Source organism: Mus caroli, unplaced genomic scaffold (assembly GCF_978045245.1).
Source record: "Mus caroli unplaced genomic scaffold, Mus_caroli_1 scaffold_2, whole genome shotgun sequence".
In the NCBI taxonomy this organism is placed as follows: Eukaryota; Metazoa; Chordata; class Mammalia; order Rodentia; family Muridae; genus Mus; species Mus caroli.
The window spans coordinates 52870651-52891571 of NW_028227257.1; the positions used below are offsets into that span (position 1 = coordinate 52870651).

Consider the following 20921-nt stretch of genomic DNA (forward strand, 5'->3'; position numbering starts at 1 on the left):
ATGGTGAAGTCATTCTCCTATTTCACATGTAAAAAGGACTTTCATCCTGCAGCCAAATCCAACATCAAGAAGGTATAGATGGCAGAACAGAAAATATCATATGATAAAAAGAAACAAGAAGAATTAATGCAACAGTACCTTAAAGAGCAAGGGTCATATGATAATAGATTGCTTATGAGAGAAGAGCTTGTGAAGAATGGCCTGGATTTCATGTATGAGGCCCCACCAGGAGTTAAAAGAGAAAACAAAGAGGAAGAAGAAACAGAAGGAGAGACAGAGTACAAGTTCAAATGGCAGAAAGGCATCCAAAGATAACATGAACATCAGAGATCAGCCTGGTATTCAGGTTTGAAATGTAAGGTGTATTAAATGTCACAAGTGGGGCCATGTGAACACAAATCAAGAGTGCCCTTTGTTTTGTCTTTCTGGGATCAACGCAAGTTCAGTTCCTACTGATGGTTCAGGTCTGTTAATGAACCCCTCCAAGCTAATAGAGAAGATGAAAAACAGTGGGTTTGCACTGAAACGAATTGTACTGGGAAGAAACTTGATGCAAATGAACCATCACAGGACTCTGTCACAAGTGATGGTGAAGAAGACCCTGCAATTGACTTCTTAAAGTTGCTCACCACCAAACAGAAGCATAAATAAAGGATAGGAGGCACACTACATTTTCTTCAGTCTTTTCTCTCCAGACAGATCAGGTAGCTGGTCAAAGTGAAGGTGTGAAGGGAGGGGCACTGGTTCCTCCTTTTAATGCAGAGGAATGTTGGGAGGTTGTGCAGGGGTTATCATACAACCCTGCCCTCTATTTTAATTATCTTTGCACTGCCATGTAGACTTCTTATTTATAATTAATTATGTTATCATTGCATAGTTATATTTTTTTGGTTTAAATATCTTATAATGACTTTTTTCTTTATCCCATCAAAAACATTTTGAATGCTAGATTGAGATCTGGTTCACTTAGGATTTTGACTGAGGAAATCTTTGATGGGTGTACATCAAAGCACAGGCAACGGTGTCCAAAAAACCCATGACTGGGGACACTTTGTGGCATCCAGATATCAGTATTTGATTAAATTTGTGTAAGTTTTGGGGGAAATGATCCAGGACACATGGTTCAGGAAAAAGTCTGAATGTTGGAATCTTATATTCTATCTTTCTGACTGGGGTGTGACTGCTCACTAAAACTTAGGGGGCCACTCAAAGGCTCAACCTGTACATGTGATCTAGTTCTGCTGTTTAGAAGCAGAGGAGGTTGGAGAGTCTTTGAATGTTTCATTGTACTGCCCTGAACTTGATTGTGATCAAATTTGTGCTACCAATGAGGACTTCACTTTCAAGATTAAATAGGTTGTCATTACATGGTATTGTTGCTCTAATAGGCCTTGGATATTTTTGTATTTCCTACCCCATTAAGAAAAATTCTAATGCTACCTTTGGACAAGGTCCCTATGGATTTTTTTTTCTGAAAAAACAAGTCTTTGATGATTTTACGTAATGGGGCATCTAAAGGTGTGTTGTGATGCGATGATTGTTGCTCTTTTGTGATCTCACTGTTATATTTGATTAAGTGAATCTTCAAGCTCTTCAGAGAGTTTATTTTTTTAAAAAGCAATAAATTTTCTTTATGGATAAGAGCTGTTATCTGGATTTTCTGTGTCTCTTATTGTAAATTGCTCACCACTAAAAAGCTGAGGAGCACTGTATGACCCAAGGTATCAGTGGGAAGCTCTTCAGATTATGCTCCTGACCATCTGAGCACCACACTATTTCCCCTTGACTCACATCCTTGCACAGCCATCACAGGTGCTCCTGAGCATCTATTTCTCTGGAGGATTGGCTACTGTCTCTGGATTCTATGCTTGTGCTCTTTCTCTGGACAGCTTCACTAGAAAACTGCCTCAATGCATACAGAAGCCTGTGTTTGGGTCTAGGTTCTTTGTGCTGTCAGTGGTCACAGCATATTTTGAAGTTGGTAAATATGTGCTTCTTGTTAATAATTCCTCAGAGATGATAATCCTCCTAGACTCTCTGTGAGTCCTGTTTTGAGACAAGGCTTAAGTTACGGGGGCAAGCTCTGTCTGGAAATATCCTCTTTAGAATCAACAGAGTAGGAGCAGTAGAAAGTGTAGAAACACTGGTTCTCCTCTTTAGAAGCAGAGGGAGTTTTTGAGGTTCTACTTAGGTCTTTGTTCCCTGCTTCTATTGTGTTCAAATATTCATTGGCAAATTAAACCCTTATATATGATTAAATGTGGTACCATGTATTATTGTTGCTTTAAAACATATTCGAGACTCTGTGTTTCATACTCCATTTAAAACATAATTCCGGGTTGGAGTCTCATTCCTTCCAGATTTCCTCCATGTACCCTCATCATATTTCTTTAGCTTGATGTAGCTACAGGTGTTCCAGGACTTCCAGTATTGTGAACCTGTTGCTCTGTCATGTATAGATTATGTAGATCTCCAAACTCTGGGGATCGATGATGTTGAGTATAAGTTTCATGAAGGTATCTACAGTTTAGTCATTATGTTCAGTCTCTATGAATGTGATATTCATAGAGCTCCAGTGTGCTCTATTCTCCGTATTCAGGGAAACAATATTCATTTTAATACAAACCCTGGTTCTAACCTAGGAATTGCTCCATTGCAGGATGGGCTTCTAACTTTGGAGGGCTTTATGCTTGTGTTTGTCCTGTGGGCATCTTCACTGGAAAAGAAACCAATACTTCTGTGAAGGAGGCTGTGCTTTTTAGCTAAGTTCTGAGAGCTGTGAGTGGTCACATATTGGGTTTTTGCATAGTTGAAGACTGTGAAAGAGGAAAACTCTGAAAGCATGGTTAACAACAGTGAATTCTTGAAGCTGATGATCTTCTCAGTCTCTCAGGAATTCCTATCCCTGAGGTGAAGATAATGTGCGTGCTGTGGAGGAGCTTTGGTTTGTGAAGTTCTCCTTCAGGGAAGATACATTGGAAGGCACACTCTGCCCTTCTGCCTTTTCCTTTCATCTCCTGGTAGTGTGACAAAAGTGGATGGAGTGAAACTATGAAGGGGAGGGGCACAAGCACCCTCCTCAGATGTTGTGGGAAATTGGGACATTGTGTCGAGGTCACTGTACAATTGTACTGTCTACTGTGGTCATATTGACACTGCCTGGTGAAATCCTTCATAGTGAATTATTTTCTATAACATGGTTGGACTTTGGTTGCTTTAAAGCATGTCTAATTTCTTTTGTTCAGGAACCCATCAAATTTTTTTCTAATTTTAGGTAGGGGTCTGGGTTCCCTTTGAATTTCTTTCTTGTGGTGTCTTCATCAAGGGACAGACATGGGAGTACCATAACTGCCAGAATCACAAGACTGTGTGTGATTTTATCTTCAGTTATTGATTTAGTAGATTTTTTAAGCTCTTGGGAGAGGTGATCAGGCATAGAAGTTTGCATTCAGTAACTCTGGATTTTTTATTTTTGAATTCTCTCTCTGACATGGGAGATGTCCTGTTACTAAAAAGCATAGTATCAATACAGGGTCCAGCATGTCAAGGGAAGCCCTTCATACTCTGTGTGCCAGAACACCTTGGGAGAATGGTATCCATTGATACCATAAAGTTTGTGACCCTTTTACTTCCAGAGGGGAGTCTTTTTTTTCCCTAAAACCAAATCACTGAGTGTAATGAATCCTTTATAATCTACTGAGAATGTTTTCATGCCTAGGATATCACTGGGCAATATTGTAACTATGCAAAGGTATAATAGCCAAAGTAAGTTCTCTAAAGAGAGGATGGTCCTCTTTCTCCTCCTCCTCCTCTAGATAGCTCCTGTAGCTTCCAGTTTCAGCAAGGTTCCCTGTGTTCCATGTTTCATAACCAGGTAGTATTTTATTCTCGTTTCCATGGCCTGCGGCAGTTGTGTGGTGTGAGGATGCAATGCTTTCAGGAGCCCAGGCTGAGAGCTAATCAGGCGCCTTCACAATTGTCATGTCTCAGAATTTTGATGGTCACCAGGTAGATAGTGATAGGTTGGAAACACAATAAACCCAAGAGACAGTAACAATTTGTTAATGTTCTTTTTAGAGGAACTGGCCTGAAGTTCCCTTGTCAACATCATAATTTGCTTTTGTTCAAAGACATAATAAGTAGCAACAGCAAATAGTGATGTTAGGGAGTTGATATCTACCCAGAATAGGTTACTTCTTGGAATGTTTATAGGTATAAAAACTAACATTAAAAATCAGACATACCTAAAGAACCAATCACAGTACAACTGATGAGCATAGGAATATAAGGACAAATCAAAGACAAACAGGATGGGTGGTAAGAATGAATAAGAATTGTAACAGAAAATCAAGAAATGGAAATAAAAATGAAAAGTCAGGTCAAAGACTCACAGCACAAAAACTTGACACTGTTAGCAAACGTGTCCCTCAACTAGGATAGACATTGATTTCACTGAAATTATGATATTGCATCAGTGTCACTTGAATCCAGGAAATCCATGGGCAAAGATTTTATAAATGAGAATACTCTAAGTTTGAAAACTCTAAACACATTTCTAGGCACATTGGGCCTACTGAAATTGAAACAAGATAATAGAAAATACTTACACAGATAAGTACAAGCCAGAATACCTTGAATAGTAAATTCAAAACCTGTATCTTCAGAAAGGAAACCCAAGACTGGATGCAATCACCATGAATTCTCCCCAAGTCTTAAAGAACAATGCTGATATTTGCTGCTCAGGCTGCTCCTTATAGTACAAAGGAATGATGGCACCTACACACCCCCCAAGAAGCCATTATTATGACAACCTCAAAGATGGACAAAGACAAAATAGGCAGCAAAATTATAACAGAAATGTCTTAAAGAATATAGATGGGAACGTCCAATCCTCAATACATGGCTAAGGATATCAGTCAGTCACCAAAGTCCCATTCAGTCAAGCATGAGCCCCAAGTTCAGCTCTCCAGCACAAGTATAAAAAGCTGGATGTGATGGTTGTACACACTGCCTATCAGGTAGACCATTGAGGTTAAAATTTAGCCACGATGTTTTTTTTTTATTATCAAATATTTATTACATGATCCTATCTTTGTGTGTTTTAAGATTGAATAATCTTCCAGAATTTGGTACCCCATTAAAACAATATTTCTGAAAGAGTGTCTCATTCTCTTGAGACTTTTTCTGAGCCCCTGATTGATGTCTCTTCATTATGGCACAGCCATTGGCGTGCCATTATTTCCATGTTTGACCTCTTTGTGGCATCTAATTCCCATATCTCACTAGTTAGATAGAACTCTCAGCTTTTGACCGAGGTGATGGGGGATAAATGCATTTCTGGACAAAAGGAGCCATTTAATTGTTGAATGCTCCATCACTTTGAATGGGAATAGTTTAGTAATTAAAATGCAGGTACACACAAAGGCTCAGGATGTCACTGGGAAGCCTTTCGTGCTTTCTGCCACTGAACCCCTCTGCAGTACACTATTCATTCTGAGGCATTCTACATGACCCTGTGGACATAGGAACTGCTGAGGGTCTGATTCTCTGGAAGATGGATTGTTGCCTATGATACTTATGCTTTCAACCCTGGAAATCTTTGTTGCAAAAATACAGTCCAAATATTTTAGGATAATGTGCTTGTGTCTAGGTTCTGGGAATTTTTTGGGTTCACAGCTTGGATTTGTTCACCTTTGAATTTTGGGAAGATGTGCTTGTTGATAATCAATCTTTGTAATCCATTATAGTCTGTCTTTCTGCAAGTTGTCTTCCTGAAGTGAAACATGTGTCCATGCTGTGACATAGGTTTCATATTGGGGCAATTTGGGAGTCAGTTAAGAAGTTATTTTTTCCACTTTGCCCTATAATATGGTCTAATTTTCACTGGTGCTGGGTGACTTTTTCATTGATGATCAAGTATGTTGCCATTACATGATATTCTCTTTTTGGTATTTCATCAAAAAGATTTTTAATGAGATGTTGGGCTTTCATTCCCTTGATATTCCTTGCAAGGACATTGGTGATGTGTCTTCTTCATGGCCTAGCCCTGGGTATGCCAAGACCTGAATGTCTGTGGGCTTCTTTGTGTCATACAAATTCAGGAATTGATTAAATAGAATTTTTATCTCTGTGGAGAGGTGATCAAGGAGACAAGATTCAGGATAAATTCTGCCACTTGATATTTGGATTTTCTGACATTCTGAATGGGATGTGCCTCATCACTGATACCTAGAGGACCTTTCAAAGGCTCTGCATGTCAATGGAAAGCCTTTCATGCTATGTGTTATTGAACCCCCAGGGCCCAAAACTCACTGTAAGGCACACCCTGGCACTGCCATCACAGATGCTCCTGAGTCTGATTTCCAGTAGGTTGGGCTGATCAGGCTTCCATGCTTGTGCCCTCACAGGAAACAGCCTTCCTTACTGGAAAAGATACCATGCATTCAATGATCAGCTTGTTTCTTGGTTCTAGGCTCTATCAGTGATGGCATCTTGGATTTGTTCCTACTTGAAGTTTGTGAAGATGTGCATGGTGACAATAAATCCTTGGAATCCATGATGGTCTCAGTCTCCCTGCAAGTTAGGCTCCTGAGGTTTAGACTATGTCCACACTGCTGCTGGGGGGGGGGTGTTTTATATTGGAAGCTCCTATTCAAAATATAGGATGGGAAGGACAGTGGTTCTGGTTCCCCTCTTTAGAGACCTAGAAATATTGGGAGTTCATTGTATAGTACATTGTACCTGCCCAATCCAGCAGCCAAATTTGCACTGCCATATGGACTTGTTACTCATGAGTATGTTAACAGTTATGGTTGTAAATTTGTTACTTTAAGGCATGTTTTGATAGCCTGTATTCTATAACACATTCAAAATATTCCCAATAATGGATAGTGATGTTTCCTGGGGAATTCCTCTGACAAAATTCTTGATGTCTCTAATCAAGGCTCAGCCACAGGTGTGACTTGATTGACTTTGGGCATCACTTTGGCATCCACTGTCATTAAATGGTCATACTGTAAGACCTGAGGAGAGGTGATCTGGGATACAAGTTTAAGCATAGAATCTGCCCTTTGATTTGTTCAGAGAAAACAGGATGGAAGAACTCTGTGTCTCCTACAGCCTTTTTCTCCCATGCCAACGCAGCTCAGGTAGAGTGAGCAACAGGAAGGTGGAAGGGAAGGAGATCTGGTTCTCCTCCTTAGAAGGAGATGAAAGTGGTGAGGTTGTGAATATGACATTGTACCACTCTGCCCTTTGTTGTGCTCAAATTTTCTCTATCAAGAGGACTTCATTGTCAGAATTATGTTAAGTTGCCATTACGTGGTTGTGGCTTTTGCATTTTACAATATGTTTGAATCCTGCATTACCTATTAAAACATTTCCAAAGCTACCTTTGGGTAGGGTCCCTCTGGATTTCTTGTGAAGAAACCTTTGAAGAGTCTACATCAGGGAGCATCCACAGGTGTGCCATACAGTGATGATTGTTGGCCTCTCTTTGTACCCACTGTTAGTATTTGAACATATGATTCTTCAAACTCTTGGAAGAGATAATCAGGTCACCATACAAAGAATAAATTCTATGTTCTTATTTGAACTGTCTCCCTTAATTAAGAAACCTCGTACTGAAAAGGAGAGGACCACTCCAAGGCTGCAGATATCATTGAGAAGTCCTTCAGATTGTATGATACTGAGTACCAGTGGGGTAAAGTATTCTGCCTGATTCACACCCTTGCACTGGAGCTACTGGTGCTCCTGAGCACCTCTTTCCCTTCAGGATGGGCTGCTGTCTTCTGTGGATTCTATGCTTGTGCTCTTACTCTGGACTCTCTCAGTAGAAAAGTGCCTCAATACATAGAGGAAACCATGCTTGTGCTTGGGTTCTTTGTGCTGTCAGTGGAAATAGCAAAGTTTGAAGTTTGTGACTATCTGCTTATTGATAAAAATTCCTCTAAGCTTATGCTCCACTCAGTCTCTCTGCAAGTCCTATTTTTGAGATTTGTCATATGTCCATGATGGGGCCAAATGTTTTCTGAGAAGCTCCTCTTCCATTTAGACAGGGTAAGAGGCATACACAGGCCCTTTTCTGGTCTCCTAACTGCTCAGAGTGTCCCTGGATACTATGGTAAGTGCAGGAACACTGGTTCCCCTCTTTACAAGCACAGGAAGTTTGAGAGGTTTCACAGGGGTTTTTGTTCCCTCCCTCTATTGTGTTCAAATTTTCAATGGCAGGTGAAATTCATATTTATTATTAAATATGTTACCATGTATTTTTGTTGTTTCAAAGTATATTTCATACCCTGTATCTCAAACTCACTCCATGTAAATGATTTATAATTCAGATTTGGATCTGGTTCCCTCTGGATTTCCTCTGAGGATGCTTAATTGTGTTCAGCTTGGTGCATCCACAGGTATGCCAGGGACTTCCATTATTATGGTGCTATTTTGACATCCACCGTCATGAATTGATTAAGTACATCATCAATCTCTATTTGGTGATGTGATGATAGGTGATGTGTGGGAAATAGATTTCAGAATGAAATCTAACATTTATTGTTTGAATTCTCTGTCACTCTGAATGGGAGGTACCCAGTTATTATAGAGAACCACTCCAAGTTTCCATATGTGTACTACACAGCATTTGAGGGACACAATATTTGCTCTAATACAATCCTTGATTCTAGCCCTGGAAGTGCTCCAGAGGGTGTGTTTAACCTTGGAGGTTTTTATGCTTGTGCTCTTACTCTTGGCCACGTCCCTAAAGAAGGAAGTGCTCCTTGTACAAAGGGAGATGTGCTTGTGTCTAGGTTCCGAGCCATGGGTGCTCACATCTTGGGGTTTTTTTCATATTTGGTGTTTGTGAAGATGAACACTCTGAATACATGTTCAGTATCAGTGAATTTTTGGAGCTGTTGCTACTGTTCTTTCAGGATCTCCCATTCCTCAGGTGAGGAATATGTCCATCCTATGGAAAGCTTTTGCTATATATACACACACACACACACATATATATATAATCATATGTATATGTATATATATTAAAGGGAAGAAAAATTGGAAGGCACACTGTTTCCTCAAGCCATTTGCTCTCATCTCAAGGCAGCTCTGGTAGAGTAGGTAAGAAAAGAGTTTGAAGGAGAAGACACTGTTTCCCCACAGAGGACAACTCTGCCCTTTCTTGTAGTCACATTTGCACTGCCAGGTGAACTTCTACTTTTCAATTAATTGTTTGCTAGTATAGGGTCATATTTTTGTTGCTATAAAGCATCTCTGAGGTCCTGGGTTCAGGAAGCCACTAAACTCTCTAATGCTTGGTTGGGATCAGGGTTCTCTTTGGATTTCTTCTGAGGAAATCCTTTTGTCTTCATCGTCTCTAAGCTGTGGCTATATTGTAAGTACTTGGATTATATGACTTTATATGATTCCATCTTCAGTTACCGATTCAGTAGGCCTTTTATGTCTTTGTAGAGGTGATCTGGCATACAAGTTGCTTCCATTAAAATCTGGCTTTTTATCTTCGAATTTTCTGCCTTTATGAAATGAGAGGTGTCCAGTTTCTAAAAAGTGGAGGATCAAAACAAGGCCTGGGTTGTCAGAGGGAAGCCCCCTGTGTTCTTAAACACCCCAAGTGAACAGTATTCAGAGGTTCCATAAAATCTCTTGATCTTTTACCCAGAGGTGAATCTTTCCCCCCACTCCTAAGTCACTGAGTTTCATGTGCCCGTTCTAAGCTACTGAGATGTTTTCATGCTTAATAACGCAACTTGGAAATATGTTGGATATGTGAAGTTTAGATAGCCATGGTCATTTCCCTAGTTAGAGTATGGGCAGCCTCCCCCTCCTTCTCCAGATACCCACATTTAGGCTTCACTCTTCAGAAGGGTTAACTTTGCTTCATGTTCTCTAACCAGGTAAGATTTCATCCAGGTCTCCATGGCCTGCAGCAATTATTTATTATTATTAAATTATTATTATTATACTTACTATTATGTGAGAATGATGCAATGATTTCAGGAACTCAGTATCAGAGCTAATCATGGAGTCTGTACACTTTCCTCCTCTCAGGATTTGGATGACCACCAAGGTCTCAATCCTCAGTTGGAATGCTAAAGATCCCTGAAACAAGGAGCTCATGACAGATTTTTTTGCAAGATGTTTTCTTCAAAGGAACTGGCCTTGAGCCCCATTGACATTTTCACAATTTGCTTCTGTTGGTAGAAGTGATCAGTTATGAAATAAAGATGTAGATAATTGATACCTTTCCGGAATAAATCGGTTCTAGGAATGATTATCTTTATAAATCCTGACATTAAGCATCAGTGATACCTAAAGGAACTGTAGTGCCAGGGAATTGTTAGTAATCACACACCCCCTCCCGCCCCAAATAAAACAGACAGGAGCCGATCTGATGCAACTCACAGCAGGGACTTTATTCTCTGGCCCCTCAGCTCACCACTGACACTCAGGAAGGTTTTGAGTAGAGACAGGAACCCAAATACCCATTGGAGTAAGGCTTGATAGTAAGCAAAAGCAGGGGGTGAGTTTGCAGGCATCTAGTTGGAGAGCTACCTTGGCCTTTAACATAATTGGCTGGTGCTGGGAGTCATATCATAAACTTAATTTCTGCTTTCCTCTGCAACTGTGATCATTAGGCAAAGGGAGGGCTTATAACCTGCAGGTGCTGTTTTGTTAGGGAAATAACCTAAGAGACACTGGTCTTTTGGGGGGTGTAACCTGGAGATGCAGGTCTTGTTAGCCTAGAGACTGGAGCTAAACTCAGATTTTGCTGAGAGTTTACCTGAGTTCAAACTTAAGTAAGTTTCTCTAAAAAGGAGTCTGAATTTAAAAGATAGGGCTTCTCATCGCCCCATTCTTTTATGACTAGAAAACCCAATCATGTGACTTCCTGAAGCTTTATGAAAAAAGTAACAGGGCTATGTCTTTGTGGTGTCCCTGCAGCATGGGTAGGGACCCATCAGTGGGACACAGAAGGGAGTTCTGAGCCTGAATTCTCCTCCTGCTGGCCAGGGTGTTCTTCAACTGCAAATGATTATACAGTGCATCCACACTGTAACTCTGTAGCACAAGGACCCTTTCAGTAAGGCTCTAGTGACCCCTGGCATTGTCTCTTGACTGGGGCCTAATCTCTAGGATAGAGTTCGTGGATCTCTGAAGGTCAACCTGTTTTATGGAAAGCTCAAAGTTTAAACCAAATGTGTACAAATTGGACATCTCAAATTCATATAATAATTAGATTGTCTGTTTCTGTAATAACTTCTGTCAATAGGTGAGCCAAACATAACTTTAAGAGGGGTGAGTTCTATCTGGTATGGGGAGTTATGTACTCTATATAGGATGAAGGGGAAAAGAGTCAACAAGCAACATTCAGTCTCCAAGGTTAATTTAGATAATGTCTCTTTTTAGGGTTTTATTTATCTTCTCTACCTTTCCTGAACTCTGGAGCCTTTAAGAAGATTCCAATTAATCCCCAGAATATTAGCTAATCTCTAACTTACCTGGGACACAAATGTAGGTCTATTGTCAACCCTATAAACTTAGAAAACCATACCTTGCAAGAATTTATTTTAGTTTTTTTTTTTTTTGTACCATATGCATAGTTTCAAGTTTATGTAGGAAAGTCTCATTCCATCCTGAAAAGATATTTATAAATACCTGCAAATATTTGTACCTGAATTTTTCTGGTCTTACCTATGTGAAGTTAGTTTCCTTTTTTTTTTAAATTGGGTATTTATTTCATTTACATTTCCAATGCTATCCCGAAAGTCCCCCACCTGCTCCCCACCCACCCACTCCCACTTCTTGGCCCTGGCATTCCCCTGTACTGAGGCAGATAAAGTTTGCACGACCAATGGGCCTCTCTTTCCACTGATGGCCGACTAGGCCATCTTCTGATACATATGCAGCTAGAAACACGAGCTCTGGGGAGTACTGGGTAGTTCATCATGTTGTTCCAACTATAGGGTTGCAGACCCCTTTAGCTCCTTGGTTACTTTCTCTAGCTCCTTCATTGGGGGCCCTGTGATCCACTTCTGTGTTTGCTAGGCCCCGGTGAAGTTAGTTTCCTAAGACTCCTGGCTTAGTGCTCCAGTATTGAGTTCTGGGATTCCTAATGGCAACTGCATTGGTCAATTGACAGTGCTTATAGTTTTTAATAATTTCAGCTTTTTTCAAATTATCATCTCTAATTCTGATGTGGGACTGGTAGACTAAGTCCTGCATTCTCCAGGCTCCCATGTTTGAAGAACAATGGATCAATTTTTAGTATGCATAAACTCATTTTCTCTGGTACAATTAGTTTGTAGTCAGATGTCCTCTGTCATCTCATGACACTCAAACAGGAGCAGGTTTTTGGCACAGATCACATCTTCTGTGTAGTCAGAGAGTGTGGGATCTCCCTTGCTGTAGGGCAATCAAGGACATGAGAGGCACAATTTCTAGGGTCACCCAATGGGATGTATTGTTGCCCTCTGGGATGGAGTTTAGTCCTTCTGCTGTCAGAAGGCTTCTCTCCATATAAATAGCCTCATGGATATGAGTGATGACAAAAACATACTAGCTATCTGTGTCTCTTGCCTTTTCTCAGCACTAACTCCTTGGTCAGAGCTGCCAGTTTGGCTTTCTGGGCTGACATTCCTGCCAGGACTGGCTCCTCCCATATGATCTCAGTGTTTGAGACCACCACTGTCTGAGCATACCTTTGTCCATCCTGAATGAGGCTGGTGCCATAGGTGAACCACACTACCTCTGCATCCATCAAGGGGGTATTTGGGTCTCTTGGATGTGGGCCAAAATGTCTTAGCAGTCATGCAGAGGCCTATAGATTGAGGTCAGAGTCAGGCAACAGAGCAGCTGAAAAGTTATCCTGGGGGCATTTGAGAGGCTGGTAATGAGTCATTCTAGCGTCATCTTAAACCACAAGGTCCTTGATGCACTGATATGTAAATAGGAGTGGGAGGAAGCTTCTGGCAATTGGTGGCATACTGACCGTTGGCTAATGCCAGGGCCTGAGTCTGAGTATGCATCTCCTGGGTCTAGGGAGATCACCTGTAGTTGGCCGAGTAAGGCCTTAGTAGAGGCTCAATAGTCTGAATTTCTCAGGGCCTCTAAGAGGTCCAGGATTTTTGTTTAATTTCTGTTGCCACTGGGAAGTCATTTATAAACTGATAAAGAGACCAGGTTTTAGCAAGACAGAATGTTGAACTTTATTAATTATCAATAAAAATGCTGGTGAGTCTCCCTTTTGCTTTTAGGTTTACTCTGGGCTAAAGAAGGGGATCCAAACCCTATTACCACAATCTTCATCTTCTAAGAACATGATTTGTTTGGACAGCCTTTTTCCTCTTAGGCCATTCCCTGGCCCAGTGGCCCTCAACCTTACAATAGGCACATTAGTTCTTTCTCAAATGAGGGAATTTTTGATCCTTTCCTTGCCCCCCTACCTCCTTCTTTTGAAGCTATGTGTTTTAGAAGTCTCCTAAGGTCATTTGGTTTAGTTGTAGCTGAAAACAGAATCTCTGCCAGGTCTCAAGTGTGCTGCTCCTCTCGTCTGCTTCTCCTCTGCAGTCTTTCTTCCATTAAATATTCTCTCTGCTACTATCACTAAGTCCCGCAGACTCCTTTTTCCTAACCTCTCAAACCTGTGGCGCTTTCTCTCAATATCTGATGCTGCCTGACTAATAAAAACTAGAGCAACTGCTGCCTTTGCTTCTGGTGATTCAGGGTCCATGGGAGTATATTGTCAAAATGCCTCCATGACCCTCTCTAAGAAAGCTACAGGGCTTTCATATTCTCCCTGCCTAATATCATACACTCTGACCAAATTTGTGGGCCTCCTTGCAGCTACCTTGAGACCTGCCAGCAGAGCCTGATGATAGACCAAGAGCCTCCTCTTATCTTCAGTGGTGTTAAAATCCCAGTCTAGGTGAGTTAGGAGAAAGCAAGAATCAATAGCTGCTTGTTTAAGGGTAGCCCCCTGTGGGGCTAGAAACCAGCTTCCTGGTCTTTTTTGAGGTGAAGGAAACCTGTAGAATATTGTAGAGGTAGCCTGTCTCGTGTGTGTATGTGTGTGTGTGTGTTTTAATGAGATACTTTCTTTATTTACATTTCAAATGTTATCCCCTTTCCTAGTTTCCTCTGAAAATCACCTATCCCCTTTCACCTCCCCCTGCTCCCCAACCTACCCACTCCTGCTTCCTGGCCCTGGCATTCTCCTATATTGAGGCATAGAACCTGTCTCATGTTAATATGCGCATCACAGTCACTTCACCGAAGGCATCTCTTATGGAGAAATATAAACACAACTCACAAAAATGCAAATATAACCTTCCCTCTTTATCAGGTAGAAACAAGAAACACATAAAGTGACACTCATGATAAAGACATGCAAAACACAAGTCCAGCCTTTTTTCTCAATGAGGCAGAAACAACCACCCCAGACCGAGGCTCAGAATTTCTCCTGGCCCCTCCATGGCCATGTCTTCCAGATATGTGTTTCCTAGTGGAAACCAGCAGTGGAAACAAATTCAAAGCCTTGTTCCCAGAAAGACGTGGCACCATTTAGAGTCAATGAACATAGAAAGGCACAACCAGAAACAAAAAACAAGCAAGAAGAGGAAAAAGATACAGCCCACAATAACAAGAACTAACCAGGAGCTGGCACTCACAAGATAGATGCGGCACCACAAATAATTTGTAAACAGAGTGTATTAGTTAGGGTTTTACTGCTGTGAACAGACACTATGACCAAGGCAAGTCGTATAAAAAAAAACAAAAAACCAAAAAAAACAACATTTAATTGGGACTGGCTTACAGGTTCAGAGGTTCAGTCCATTATCATCAAGGTGGGAGCATGGCAGTATCCAGACAGGCATGGCGCAGGAGTAGCTGAGAGTTCTATGTCTTCATCCAAAGGCTGCTAGTGGAAGACTGACTTCCAGGCAACTAGGGTGAGAATCTTATACAAACCATCACATTCCACTCCCTGGTCCCCATAGACTTGTTCAAAAACATGAGTCTATGGGGGCCATACTTAAACATAGCATAATGCAAAATGCATTTAGTGCAACTTTCAAAGTCCTCATAGTCTATAGCAGTTGCAACAATGTTAAAAGTCCAAAGTTCAAGGTCTCTTCTGAAATTCATTCAACTTAATTAACTGTAATCCCCAAAGCAAGGCAGGAAACCAGCTGGGCAAACTCCAAACTCTGCATCTCCATGGCTGATGTCAAAGTGGTCTTCAGATCTCCACTCCTTTTTCATCTTTTTTGACTGCAACAAACTGCTTCCTCCTGGGCTGGTTCCACTCCCTGTTAGCAGCTTTCCTCAGCATGTATCCCATGGCTCTGGCATCTTTAACATCTTTGAGTCTCCAAGGCAATTTCAATGTTACAGCTTCTTCTTTCAGTGTCTGGGATTCCACTTGATCTTTTGGACTCCTCCTAAGGGCTAGCATCACTTCTCCATCTCTGTCCTCTGTAGCACTCTATGCTCAGGTTGATCCACTCCATTATGGCTGCTGTTCTTGGTGATCATCCCATGGTACTGACATCTCCAATACACTGGGGTGTTCCACTCCAACAAGGCTTCACCAATAGCCTCTCATAGGCTCTCTTCAGGGTGCCAAGCCTCAAATCCTTTGCATGACGCCTTCAATCCTGGGCCATCAACTACAGCTGAAGCTTCACCTTCTCCAATGGGCTTCCCTGGCCTTTCACAGTGCTAAGCCTCAGCTTCTCTCCATGATCCCTTCATTCATTCACAAGCAGTACCACCTGAGTGACTCTTACACATTATCAAGTCCAGCCGCAGCATGAGGTACAACCTTGGGTATCTCTGGAACACAGCTTCTTTGTGCTCCCAGAAAACAATTTCCAGAAGATTTCACCTCAACGATAATGGTCTCTTCTTAATCACTGCTAATTCCTTAGCTCCAGCTAACCAGCATCAATTTTCCCAGTAGTTCCTTCCATTCTTAACTCTAGAGCCAGAGGTACATGGCTGAAGCTGCCGAGTTCTGCTGCTTATAGGAACTAGAACATGATCCCCTTGTATTATTACATTATCACTAGCTTTATGTTTTCTAAATCCTTCACTGCCTAAGCTTGGCTATCCTGGTTCTTGCTCTGTAGATTGACCTTGAATGTAGAGATCAGCATGCTTGTCTCATGGGATTAAAGGTGTGTACCACCATGTCTGGATCTAATTTAGCTGGGTAGGATCTTGCCCCAAGGTCCCACTCCCTTAATCTTTATCTCCTAGAACACAAGATTTTGTTCCATTTCACTTCCTGGTACTCCTTTAATACTCAAACCATATATTTTATATTTTTCCTTTCTAAGCTTGCTATGCTTGTTCAAACTTCTCTTCATAAGACTTAACCAGAGAACAAAGTCTCTGCTGGGCTTTTTTGAAACTTCTTTTGTCAATGCAATTAATCCAAGTCTCTTCACCTTAGCCTCAGGCAAACTTTTCAGACAAGGGCAAAAAGTAGCCACATTCTTCACCAAAATACCACAAAACCAATCTTTATGCCACATTCTGAAATTCTTCTCCTTTGAAATCTCTTGGGCCAGGTCAACACAGTTCAAATTACTCCCAGCAACAAAGTCTTCCATATTCCTACTAGGATGACCCATTAAGCCCCATTTAAAGCATTCCACTGCTTTCCAAATCCAAAGTCCCAAAATCCACATTCTTTCAAATAAAAGCATGGTCAGGCCTATCACAGCAATACCCCACTCCCAGTACCAACTTCTGTATTAGTTAGGGTTTTACTGCTGTGAACAGACACTATGACCAAGGCAAGTCGTATAAAAAAAAACAAAAAAAAAACAAAAAAAACAACATTTAATTGGGACTGGCTTACAGGTTCAGAGGTTCAGTCCATTATCATCAAGGTGGGAGCATGGCAGTATCCAGACAGGCATGGCGCAGGAGTAGCTGAGAGTTCTATGTCTTCATCCAAAGGCTGCTAGTGGAAGACTGACTTCCAGGCAACTAGGGTGAGAATCTTATACAAACCATCACACAGAGATAGCCAGCAGCAGCAGCCTCAGCAGCAGCAGCAGCAGCAGCAACAACAACAACAACAACTAAGATACAGCCCACAGTAATAAGAACCAACTAAAAGGTAGTGCTCACACACAAGACCACCGGTAATACTGCACAGAAGTTTACACAAACCTGGAAGAATTAACCATGGCAACACAAGCCACCAAGTAAATCACAAAATTATCTCAGCATGTTTCACACCTGGAAGAGTTACCATGGTAGCACATGCTGCCACCATGCAAACCAAAGACAAAAACAGACAAATTTTGGTCAATACCAAAATTAACACAGTATGGTGCAGACCAGGAAGGACGATGCAGACCCACATGCTGCTGCACTGCTGCACAAACACACAGTACACATCCTCACAGCATGACTCAAACCTGAAAGGATTGCCATAGCAACAAAACAATCCAGAACTGCCCTGTTCGGAGGAGGGGAAGGGGGGAGGGCAGGCACACAGATCTTGCAGCACTGCTGAGGGAACCTCCAGTGGCAGAGGCAAGGTGGTGGTGGGGGATTGTTCACAACAGGCTGCAAGCAAGGACACTGGGGTCTGCAGACATGGACACACACAGACAAGGAAGGAAGTTGAGGCAGTAAGTTGGCAGTCTGACCAAACACACAGGCTGTGCTTAGCTCCTGCAAACACTCACCTGCTCAGACCACACAGAAAACTTCTGACACTCAGATTCAGCCACCAGACAATTCACACAAGCTACTGACACTTAGAGTCAGCACTCAGACAGGAAGCAGGTAATTTAACACTGTTAATAACTTAAAACCACAAATATACACATGAACCTAAACTAGCTTTGCTGGTATCAAGACCTTCCATATCAGTAGTCCCATGTATTGTGGGGAACTAATGCACCAAATGTCGTGCCAGGGAAGAGTTAGTGATCCCCAAAAGAACAGATAGGAGACAATCTGATACAACTCAGATCAGGATCACTAGTCAATTCAAGCTGGCCCTTGCCCCTTAGCTCACCACAGCAATCGGTGGTTGGGGATGGGGTGAGTATGCAAGTGTCTAATAAGAGAGGAACCCTGGCCTTTACCATAATTGGCTGTTGTTGGGATTCATATCATAAACTTAATTTTTGATTCCCTCTACAATGGTGTTCCTTAGGTAGGGGGCAGGTCTGTAATTTGGGAGTTCAGATTTATAGTGGGAATAAGCTGATCATGCTGGTCTTGTTGAGAGTTAGCCTAGAAACTGGAACTAGGCTCAGGTTTTTTTCGGGGGGGGGGGGGCGGGGAGGAGCACGTAACTTGGAAACTAATACTAAGTACCAGCCTGTTAGTTTACCTGAGTTCAAACTTAGGTCAGGTTCTGCACAATGGAGTCTGAATTTTAAAGATTTGACCTCTCAGAACCAGTCACAACACACTCGAAAAGCATAGGGAAACAATTACAAAATCAAAGACAAACAAAATTGATGGGAAGAAGGAATAAGGATCTGAGCAGAAAAGGAAGCAAAAATAAAAAACTCAGTGCAAAGTGCATCTTTATTTGTAACTCAAAACAAGTCACTGTTATCTCAGGTGTCAATCAACTAGGGAGGAATCTAAATGCAATCACATTATAAGAAGTAATGATCTTGATTCAGATGTCACTTGAATCCTTGGGCAATATTTTACAATTGAGAGGCCTCTAAGATGGAAAATCTTAATGAATTTCTAGGCACACTGGACTTTCTGAAATGAAACCAAACTAACAGAAAACACTTAAGCAGATAAACAAAAGCTAGAATACCTCTAATAAGAAACCCAAAATCTGCATCCTCAGAAAGGAAACCCATGACCAGATGCAATCACCATGAATTTTCCCCAAGGCTTAATCCTGTAATCCTGTGATCCTGCGATCCTCAGGCTGCTCCTTGAAGTAGGGAGGGAAGGATGACATCCACACACACTCCAAGAAGCTGGTATGATGTCAGATACCAAGATGGATAAATAGACAATAAGAAATGAATTATAATAGAATTTTCTTAATAAATAAAGGTGGGAAAGCCCAATGTTCAATACATAGATAAGGATATGAATCAGTGAGTAAAGTACCTTCAAGGTAAGCATGAAGCCCCAATTTCAGCTCTCCAACACAAGTATAAAAAGACATGTGGTCAAAGTTAAACCATGATTTCTTCTTCATTATCAAATATTCATCCATTACATGGTCATGTTTGTGTGTGTTCTCAAGATTACTTCAGCTGGGCGGTGGTAGCGCACACCTTTAAACCCAGCACTTGGGAGGCAGAGGGAGGCGGATTTCTGAGTTCAAGACCAGCCTGGTCTACAGAGTGAGTTCCAAGACAGTCAAGACTATACAGAGAAATCCTGTCTCGAAAAAAAAAAAAAAGAGTATTTCATCTTCAGAATCCTGTACCTCACTGAAACAGTATTTCAAGTGTTAGTTTTGTCTCCAATTCTCTTTAGACTTTTTTTCTGCGCCCATCATTGATATTTCTTCATTATGGCACAGCACTTGGTGTGCCATGACTTCCATGAGTGTTGGCCTTTTGTAGCATCAAATCCCATATCTGATTAGTTAGAACTCTCAGCTTCTGATAGAGGTAATAAGGGATTTATGAATTTTTCCATTAAAATTTTGAATTCTCTATGACTTCAGGTGTGAGCTGCCCAGATACTAAAATTGCAATTCCACTCCAAGGCTCAGGATGTCTGTAGAAAACCCTTCATTCTTTCTGCTACTGGACACCATTAACATGAGGCCCCAAATTGAGTCTAAGGCACTCTGTGGTGCTGTGGCCATAGGCACTCATGGGAGTCTGTTTCCCTGGAGGATGGCATGATGTCCTCTGAAGTTTCTATTTCTGAGTTTTACCCAAGGTTCCTGTCAGCAAAAACACAATTCATATATTCTAGGATAATGTGCTTTTGTCTAGGTTCTAAGAGTTCTCGGGCTTATGGTTTGGATTGGTTCACATTTGAATTTTGTGGACATGTACTTGTTGATAATAAATCCACTGGGATCTATGATGATGTCAATCTCTCTCCAAGTTGAGTTCCTGAGGAGATCCATGTGTCCATGCTATGGGATAGGGTTTTTATGGGAAGCCCCCCCCCCCTTCAGAGAAGACAGGATGGGAAAAATGGTGGCACAGGTTCCCCTCCTTAGAGACATAGGAAATTTTGTGCTTAACAGCTCTGGAATGCTTCCATGATAGAATAATTCAGGTGAAGATGATCAAGTCAGAGGCAAATATTCCCCAAGAGTAACCAAGGGTATATTTCCCTACAGGAAAAGTTTATGATAGGCATGGAGATGGTTTGCCCAGCTATAAACTCTCAAAGAGTGACGTTTGTTGAATGAGAGAAGCTAAAGTTGTAGAAACAGCTACAGTCCTAACCAAGCACCCTTAATGAATTTGAAACTAGAAGGTGTAGTAGGCAAGAACAGGGCCAGGTGTTCCTTGGTCCCTGAGTATGTCTGATCATATTAAGTCAGACCAACTGAGTTGGTCATGGAAGAGCTCCAGGATATAGAAACATTCTCAAAGAGAATGATTGAGCATTACAGGGTGCTACTTAAGTTAGCAGCTTCTGTCCATGTTTTATACCCACATTGATCTGTGGAGGAATTGATACTGATACAAGTGGATAGATCCTTTCCATGCTGTGTTAGATCTTGCTTATGTTCAAGTTTAGTATCTTAGTTGTGAACTTCTGGGATCACCTGTCACTTGCTCAGAATAGATGAAACAGACAGTTTGAGTGCTTCAACAAGGTCTCTTGTAATTCCGCTATTTTTTAGGGGATAGTGGTTCAGGACGTTGCCTTGTCCTGCCCATCTTCTGGAAAAACATTTTGTTATGTGGATGGCACAAGGC

The 20921-nt window shown here is 41.4% G+C and overlaps 1 pseudogene across 1 annotated transcript in view; it reads left to right on the forward strand.

The window, feature by feature from the left end:
• Positions 1-20921, forward strand: part of LOC110307010 (proto-oncogene FRAT1-like) — a 29951-nt pseudogene continuing 9030 nt past the window's right edge. The window contains exon 1 of the transcript XR_015044525.1: positions 1-72. The product of XR_015044525.1 is annotated as a proto-oncogene FRAT1-like (transcript). The remainder of the gene's footprint in view (positions 73-20921) is intronic.